Raw genomic sequence first — 8540 nt, forward strand, 5'->3', positions numbered from 1 at the left:
TAGTAAGGTAAATTGTTGTCAAATACCTATAATTTTTAGTGTAGAAATTTCCCTACATCACATCTTGCTTTATGTTACTTCAACCCCAAATTACTGTATTCTATATTCTATGAGTGCAGGCAAATGTATTGTCACATTTTTGTCCCCATCTTGCTACCTTCCTTGGCACTTTCTTTTATAGGTGAAACACATTAAAGAAAATGGCACTAAGTAATGAAAGCCACCCTGAGGAGTTTGTTCTATTAGGATTTTCTGACCAATGTTGACTAGAACTTCCTCTGTTCATTATTCTTCTCTTAATGTATTCCATGGTCATGATTTGGAACATTGCCATTATTCTGATGTTTAAGTTAAAGCTTCATCTCCAGAGCCCCACGTATTTCTTCCTCATCAACCTCTCCTTTTGGAACACGGTTTATACCCCAAGCATTGTATTTCAGATGCTGTTTAACCTGGGAAGCTCTAAGAAGAAACTCAGGTATATGAGGAAGTTCAACTTTATGTCTTCCGTGTAATGGGGGTGGGGCACAGAATGTCTTCTCTTGGCTATCATGTGCTTTGGCCACTATAACGGCCATCTGCAGACCTCTACACTACACCCTTATCGTGAATCAGTCAATATGGGTTCTGTTAGTGTCCACTGTATGGCTGGGTGGAATAACTGCTGTCTCAGAAGCCACTGTTACACTATGATTACCACTGTGTGGCATCAATAAACTGGATCACTTGCTGTGTGTGATACCAGTTCTTATGAAGACTGCCTGTGATGAAAAGGATGGATAATGAGCTCACACTGTCTGTGGTGCGCATTTTGTGTTGCTATTCCTCTGTGCTTCATTCTTGCCTCCTATACTAATATTGGATATGCTGTACTTAAAGTTAAATCTTCTGAAGGAAAAAAAAAACTCCTTTGGGACATGTTCCTCTTGTAGTTTTATTATTTTATGGCACAGCCATTAGCATGTAACTTAAGCCCCTCCTCTTCCATTACAAGAAACAAGCCCAAGTGCATGGTTCTCTCCTATGGAGTGGTGACTCCTACAGTCAACCCCTTTATCTAACCTTAAGGAATAAGGATATAAAAAGGGCATTAAGCAACCTAGTGAGGAGAATTTTTATTTCCAAATACAAATTTCAAAATATTTAGCAATTATAATTTTTAAATTTATAAAAGTTTTTCTTATGAACTCATTCATGTCCTAATTCTTATGTTATAAGCTCTTCTTGCAAAATCTGTTGCATTTGTTATAACAATTATCATCACATTAAGCAAGAATTATACTTGGCTAATATGCGCCAGAATGGTACTCTGTTCTTGGAAATATATTAAAATAATTCTATTTGAGTTGGTACATAATGAAATAGTAACTTTGTTAAGTTGCAAAAATTTAAAACAATGTAATTTTTTATATATTTGCATTAGTTCCATATAGTTTATAATAAAAATAGCATGACAATATTTTATCTAAGAACATCTTATCAATGTCACTTGAGAAACATTTAATCACTCTGCAAGTAGTCCCAAATCTATGTAGACAGCCTTGCTACTCTGTGCATTCTGTTTAAAGCACTTTATATTTTCAAAGAATGATGTATCTTTTTTTCCACACTTTTTATTGTTGCATTATATATAATGATGAAATTTGTTGTTCATATTTAAATGTACATAAAATAGAACAATATAGTTTGGTCCTTATCATTTCTCACCTTTTCCCTCTCCCTGCTCTCCTTCCAGACTCCTAATCCCTTTCTTATACTAATCTTCCTTTGATTTTCATTAGATTCCTACCCCAAATACTAAATTTCTTTTTTTTTTCCTCTCTAGCTTCCATATGAGAGAAAATAATATGACCTTTGACTTTCTGAATTTGGCTTATTTTGTTCAACATAATGGTCTCTATTTTCATCCATTTTCCTTAAAATAACACAATTTCATATTTATTTAAGTCTTAATAAAACTCCACTGTGTATATATAACACATTTTCTTCATCCATTCATCTATCTATGAATAACTAACCTGGTAGCATTGTTTGGCTATTGTGAATTGTGCTTCTATAAACATAGCTCTGCTTGTATCATTATAGTATGATAACTTTAATTCATTAGGATAAATATTGAGGGCTGTAACTGGGTCATATTGTCATTCAATGCCTACTCTTTTGAGTAACTTCCACACTGATTTCCACAGTTGTACTAATTTATAATCCCATCAACAGTGTAAAAGTGTTCCCTTTTCTTCACATCATGTTCATAGGAAGGTAATTTGAACTTACACAGAGACAGTACAGCAAATTAGTGTTTGAAATTATTCCATGTTTCTCAACTTGTGAGTGGAATGCTTTTTGTTTGATTTTTAAAATTTCTTTGTTGTTATTTTGCCTCTCCTTCCTTCTCACTCTAATATTCAAATTCTTAAGCTCTCTTCTCTTTGTTTCCCTTCTTTTTTTCTCCTTCATTATGGCTTTCTTGTGCTACCTCTCTTCTACTTTTTTCCAAATTTGAAATTTTTAAGCTCTGTTTTATTCTTTTACCACATTTTATTTTCTCTTAATGAGCTCTATTTTTAATATCTTTTGTAGTGAATGAAAGAGTATGGATCAGAATAACTCAAAATACTGTAGGATATCTCCAAGATAAGATCAAAGGAACAGCTTGGTGGAATGGCAGGAAATTGAGCCTACAAATCTAAGAAGAACAAAGGACACTTTCATTTGCAACTGACTATCTGAGCTCTGGGATAAGGAGCCTGACTGTTGTGCTGGGGGTGACTATGTTTGTTTAGGGTCAGATGAAATGTAGTGACCCAAGAACCACTTCTCCCAAGATTAGAAAGGACTGGAGGATAAACTGACAAGTTCCATGCAACTGGCAACCAACCACACAGACTGAGACCCTTGGAAGGAGAAGTGCCACAGATCTGGTCAAACAAGAAATGTGGGTGGAATTCTGCACACAGACCTCCTGAATAAGTTTGGCTGGTTTGGGTCAGAAATAGAAATAATCAAAATAAATCATATCTAAAACCTCACCAAGAAAAAGGAAATAACCTGAATTTCATCAAATGCTTGATACAAACTCATTCCTAGGCTTCCCTCACATTTTGAGTTTGAAAAAAATTATATTTAATTTTAGGTATTTCATCAATTAATTGGATCTTCTCTTGATACATCTTATCTGCTTCCCCATTTCTATTCTTTTCCTCTCTTCTGTATCTTATATACTCAATCCAATTTAATTTTGTCAACCTTCCCTCCCCCACCATTTTTCTTTGTTTTACTTTTCTTTTTAGCACGCTATTTTAAAAATTATTATTTGTCCATTTGTATTCCTGCATCTAATCCATTTTAGCATAATACCATGGATGTTTAATTTCTCGGTATATTCTAAATCAATTCTCTCCCATGTTTCTCAATAAAGTTGTAAAGATCAGGAACAATAACTTGTATATCATATGTTGATATAGACTTTGATCTTAAATTACTATCTATATTGGTGATAATTCTCCAATTTCATAGTGGTAATAGTGGCTGAAATTATCACCTTGAATAGACTAATCATATATGTGGAAGCTAAGTTGAAGGACTTGTTAATAAGAGACAACTACTCCCTAAAGGACCTGTATAAAAGAGGATAAAGAAACCATCTCAACAGATGTGCAAAAATAAGATGTTAGAGAACATTAGGAAGCAGATTAACATGCCTCAAAATGTATACTGTTCCATGAATGAATTTACAAAAGATGATGTGAATAAAATATCAAAGAATTCAAAAAGTTGATCACTCGATGTGCAAAGAACTAAAATACCTAAGACCTAAAAATCAGAAAGTGAAAGCACAATTTAATTAAGAGAGCTGTACTGAAAAATAAATGGAAGACTCAGTAAGTAAAATTCAGTTGAACATCTCACCAATTGATTAGAACATGTAGAAGATGAGATTTTATTATTTGAAGATAAGGTCTATGTTTTTTTGAAAACACAGTCATAAGTATAGAAAACACAATGAGAGGTCATGATCCAAATATTCAGAAAACTGGGGGCCACATTAAGACATCAAACTTCTGAATCCTTGGAATAAAAGAGGGATTTAGATGTAAGAAAAAACTATGGAAACATTTTTAATGAATTGATATCGGAAAATTTTCCAAATCTTGGTATGAGATACATAGATACAGGACACTTTCTGAATCCAAAAATACACAAGATAAAAACAGAAACTGTCCACAACATATCATAACTAAAATTCTTAACATTCAGAACAAGGATATAACCCTAAAAGCCTCAAGAGAACTTTTGGCTGATATACATATAAATAAATAGGAATAACCTGTGATTTCCTAGGAAAAAAGAAAGAAAAATCTCTACAAGCCAGGAGTGCATGGAACAATGTACACCAAACCCTGAGAAAAAATAATAACCAGCCATGATTGCTATATCAAGCAAAACTATTCTTCAGAATTGAAGAGATAAAACTCTTCAAAGACAAAGCAAAATTGAAAGCATTGATAACCACTAAGCAAGCACTATAGAAAATGTCAAGGAATCACAGATAATAACAAACATCTCTGTATAAATACACAGATGTAAATGGTCTCCATTCACCAATTAAAAAATCAAATCAGTAGGATAGATTTAAACAAGACAAAAAAATGTCATTTGCTAGAGATTCATCTTACAGGCAAAAACATCCATGAGGTTAAAGTGAAAATATGGGAAAAGATAATTCATGCAAATGTAGATTGAAAACAAGTGTAGACACACTCATATTCAACAAAGCAGATATCAAGGCAAAATTAATCAGAGGAGAAAAAGAAGGCCACTTTGTATTGGTAAAATGAGAACAAGAAAATGTGAAGATATAATAATAATAAATATGAATGACTCAAACATGTCATAACTATAGAAAACACAATAGGAGGTCATGATCCAAATATTCAGAAAACTGGGGGCCACACACACACACACACACACACATAAAATCTCAGACTCCCAATTCAGTAATAACAGGTAGATTTTGGCACCTCTCTCTCATCCACAGGTAGGTCATCAAAAACACATAGTCAGCAAAGACAATTTAGACATTAAATAATAATATAAATCAGGTGGACTCAGCTGATATTTATAGAATAACCCCCAAGAACAGAATTCAATTTTCTCAGCTACAAAAAGACTATGTTTTCAAACAAAAACCACACAATATTAAATACACACAAAAATAATTCACATAATTCTTTGCATCTTATCAGATCATAACAGAACAAAAGAGAAATAAACTACAAGAAAACCACAGGAATAACATCAATGGATATTGAACAACACACTTTTGAATGATGAATGGAAAATAGAGGAAATTAATGGATAGATTTGAAAATTCTTAGAATTAATTGACAATAGAGACATAGCATGCTAGAATCTTTGGGAAACTATGAACACAATTCTTAAAAGGTTAGGTTTGAGTGATGAGTACTTATATAACAATCACAAAGAACCCAAATAAACAATCCAATGGTGTAAGTCAATTTAGAAAAACAATAACAAACTATTTCCAATATCAGTACAGGGAAGTAAATGAGATAAGAGCTAAAATTAATAAAATAGACAATAAAGAAAAATATAAAGAAACAATGAGGGGCTCGGGATATGGCTGAAGTGGTAACATGCTTGCCTGGCATGTGTAAAGCACTGGGTTCAATCCTCAGCAGCACATAAAAATAAAATAAACATATTGTGTTCACCAAAAATTAACTAACTAAATAAATAAATATTAAAAAAGAATCAATGAAACAAAAAAGTTGGTTTTATAAAAAGACAAAAAAATACGTCTTCAGTCAAACTAACCAAAAGAAAAACAAAGTGGAATAAAATCAATAAAGTGAGAACAGGATCATTAGGGATATTTTGAAAGTTTATATGATAAAATGAAAATTCAAAAAGTAATGGATATATTTCTAGACATATATAACCTACCAAAATTGAAACAATAAAATAAAGGAAGCATAAATGATGCTGGAAAAACTGGATAGCCAGTTAAAACAGATCAAAGGCCTAATTCTTAGGCCAGAAACTCTGAAAATGCTAGAAGAAAACATAGACTGAAAACTCCAATGTATTGGTACAGGCATTTACTTTCTTAAAAAAGACTCCTAAGGCCAAAGAAATCAACCCAAATTCACTAAGTGGAATGATATCAAATTAAGAAGCTTCTGCACAGGAAAGGAAACCTACCCCTCAGGGGATTAATACCCAGAGTATATAAAGAACTCAAAAAACTTACCACCAAGAAAACCAATTAACCTAATTAATAAATGTTCAGAAGAAATAACAAGACCCTTCACAAAAGGAGAAACACAAATAGATAAGATATATATGAAAAAGTTCAACAGTTCTCTAGAATTCAGGGATTATAAACCAACATGGATACTTCAACAAACAACATATATTTCCAGCAATGGGTATTTTGCAAGTACAAAATTTCAAAGTCTCTATAATTAAAAATTAAAGGTGCTAAAACCTAACTCTAAGACCCCCAACTAAAGCTTAACACTTTAGCATGAAATTAGTTACAACTCTTGAGAATAAAGGAGTTGGTTGCATAATTATGTGTATAATTATGTGCATATATCAATATGTTCAGAGTTTAATATGAGGTGTAGGGAAAAAGCAATCACTTTTAAGAAAACAAAATATCATTCAGACTTTTAAAATGTCTTCTGACAAGATCAAGATCTAAACACAAAATTGGAAAATAAGTCTCATGTGAAAAAATAACATCACACAATGTTTGATCTAGTTCTTATACTATTTTTATATTTCTATTAATGCATTATAGTTATACATAATATTGTGGTTCTTTTTCACATCATCATACAGACATGGAATATATTTGCTGAACCTCAGTCTTCATGACTCTCCTTTCCCTCCCCTCCCACTGCCCTAGCTACATTTTTCTTCTTTTTATTTGTAGTTTATATATATATACACATATATAAATGTAAAATGTAAAAATATATACACATATATGTAAATATATATGTGTGTTTTAAATTAGTTTTATAATATATATATTTTCATTTTATTAGATACATAGATGAAATTCACTGGGGTATAATCATATAGATACACAGCTATCATTCAACTGTTCCTCTTTTTCTATCCCTCTTTCTTCCCCATTAGTCCTGTTTCTCTGCTGCACACCCTCCACCTTTTTTTTCTTTATTTGGATTAACTTTATTTTATAAGAGAAAAATTATGACATGTTTAGCTTGAAAATTGTCTGTGTAACTTAAAATTGTCATAAAGTATTATTTTACGCAGACTCACAAACACATGCACAAATTAAATATTAAAAATCTATAATGCTAAATAATAGCTTTAAACTTAATTAATTAATTAAGGCATTCTTTAATTTATTTTTTACATGCTAAGAAATGAGATGTTCTCTTTTGAAACAAAAACCTTGTAATATTTGTGTCTGAAGTATAGCACAAACTGTTTATATTTCTTCTGAGAAGTTTCTTCAATACCCTTGTTTCTGGGAAACTTAATGTGTATATGAACTTTTAGGTCTATGGATATTATTTCTTCTAGAATTGTGAGTGACATCCAGACTCTGTGAAAAATCGGGACTACCAAAAATTTTATACAAAATCTCTGGATAAATAATATTGAGAGAAGCAAAAAGGAAACACAGAAATATTTTATTTGTACTAGATTGCCTAACATCTCTGGGGTATATGTGCACTATTTTCTAACATAGAGAATATGTGAGCTAACTTTTGAGAAACATTTTCAAAAAAAGACAGGTGTGCACTACCCTTAATATAATAGAAAATCATGAGATTTTCTAGGCAAGCAAGACCATCTAAATCTTTTCTCATTTTCTCAAGCAAGACATCCTGAAGAACAAACAGAAAGCAACAGAGCATTTTAACCTTGGTTGTAAAGACACTGAAGATGCTTTTAGAAAAATCTTTAAGAGAGAATTCAAGATGTTTTAAAAATGTTTTTTTCCACAGTACAGAGGTCCTCAGGTCTGCACAGCATAACCAGTTAGGTAAGAAGTGCATCTTGTTCCCATGGGAGCCTTTCAATGTAGCTGTTTCTTCTCAGTTCACATAGTGTAATAAACTCACAGTGTAATAATTCTAGTGTTTCTTCTCAGTTCACATAGTGTAATAATCTCTAGAGTTTTACCTTTGAAAAGAGAAAAAAATTAGGAATAGTCTATTTTTGAAAGCTAATGTACAAATGGATCTATTGTCAATGTAACAATTTAAAAATAATCATTGACTTATAAAGTCCTAAAATCCTTTTTTACACATATAACGTGATTAATGGATGTACAATAAACAATCACAGAACAATTCTGTTTTTCTATATTTGTCAACACATTCAGAGAAATTATAGGAAAAAAAATTTGCACATTTGGTGTCACATTTGGGATCCTGTAAGCCTCTTGTATTTGAGGTTCCATTTCATTCTTTAGATTCACAAAATTTTCTGATATTATTTTATTGAAAATATTGTGCATTCCTTTGGTT

The 8540-nt window shown here is 31.7% G+C and overlaps 1 pseudogene; it reads left to right on the top strand.

The window, feature by feature from the left end:
• The first annotated feature begins 200 nt into the window (after nucleotides 1–200).
• LOC124102087 (olfactory receptor 2C1-like) lies at nucleotides 201–960 on the top strand (annotated as a pseudogene).
• Nucleotides 961–8540: the final 7580 nt, after the last annotated feature.

The sequence above is a fragment of the Marmota monax genome, unplaced genomic scaffold (genome assembly GCF_021218885.2).
Source record: "Marmota monax isolate L192 unplaced genomic scaffold, Marmota_monax_Labrador192_F-V1.1 WCK01_AAM20220418_F8-fsc00607, whole genome shotgun sequence".
Lineage (NCBI taxonomy): Eukaryota > Metazoa > Chordata > Mammalia > Rodentia > Sciuridae > Marmota > Marmota monax.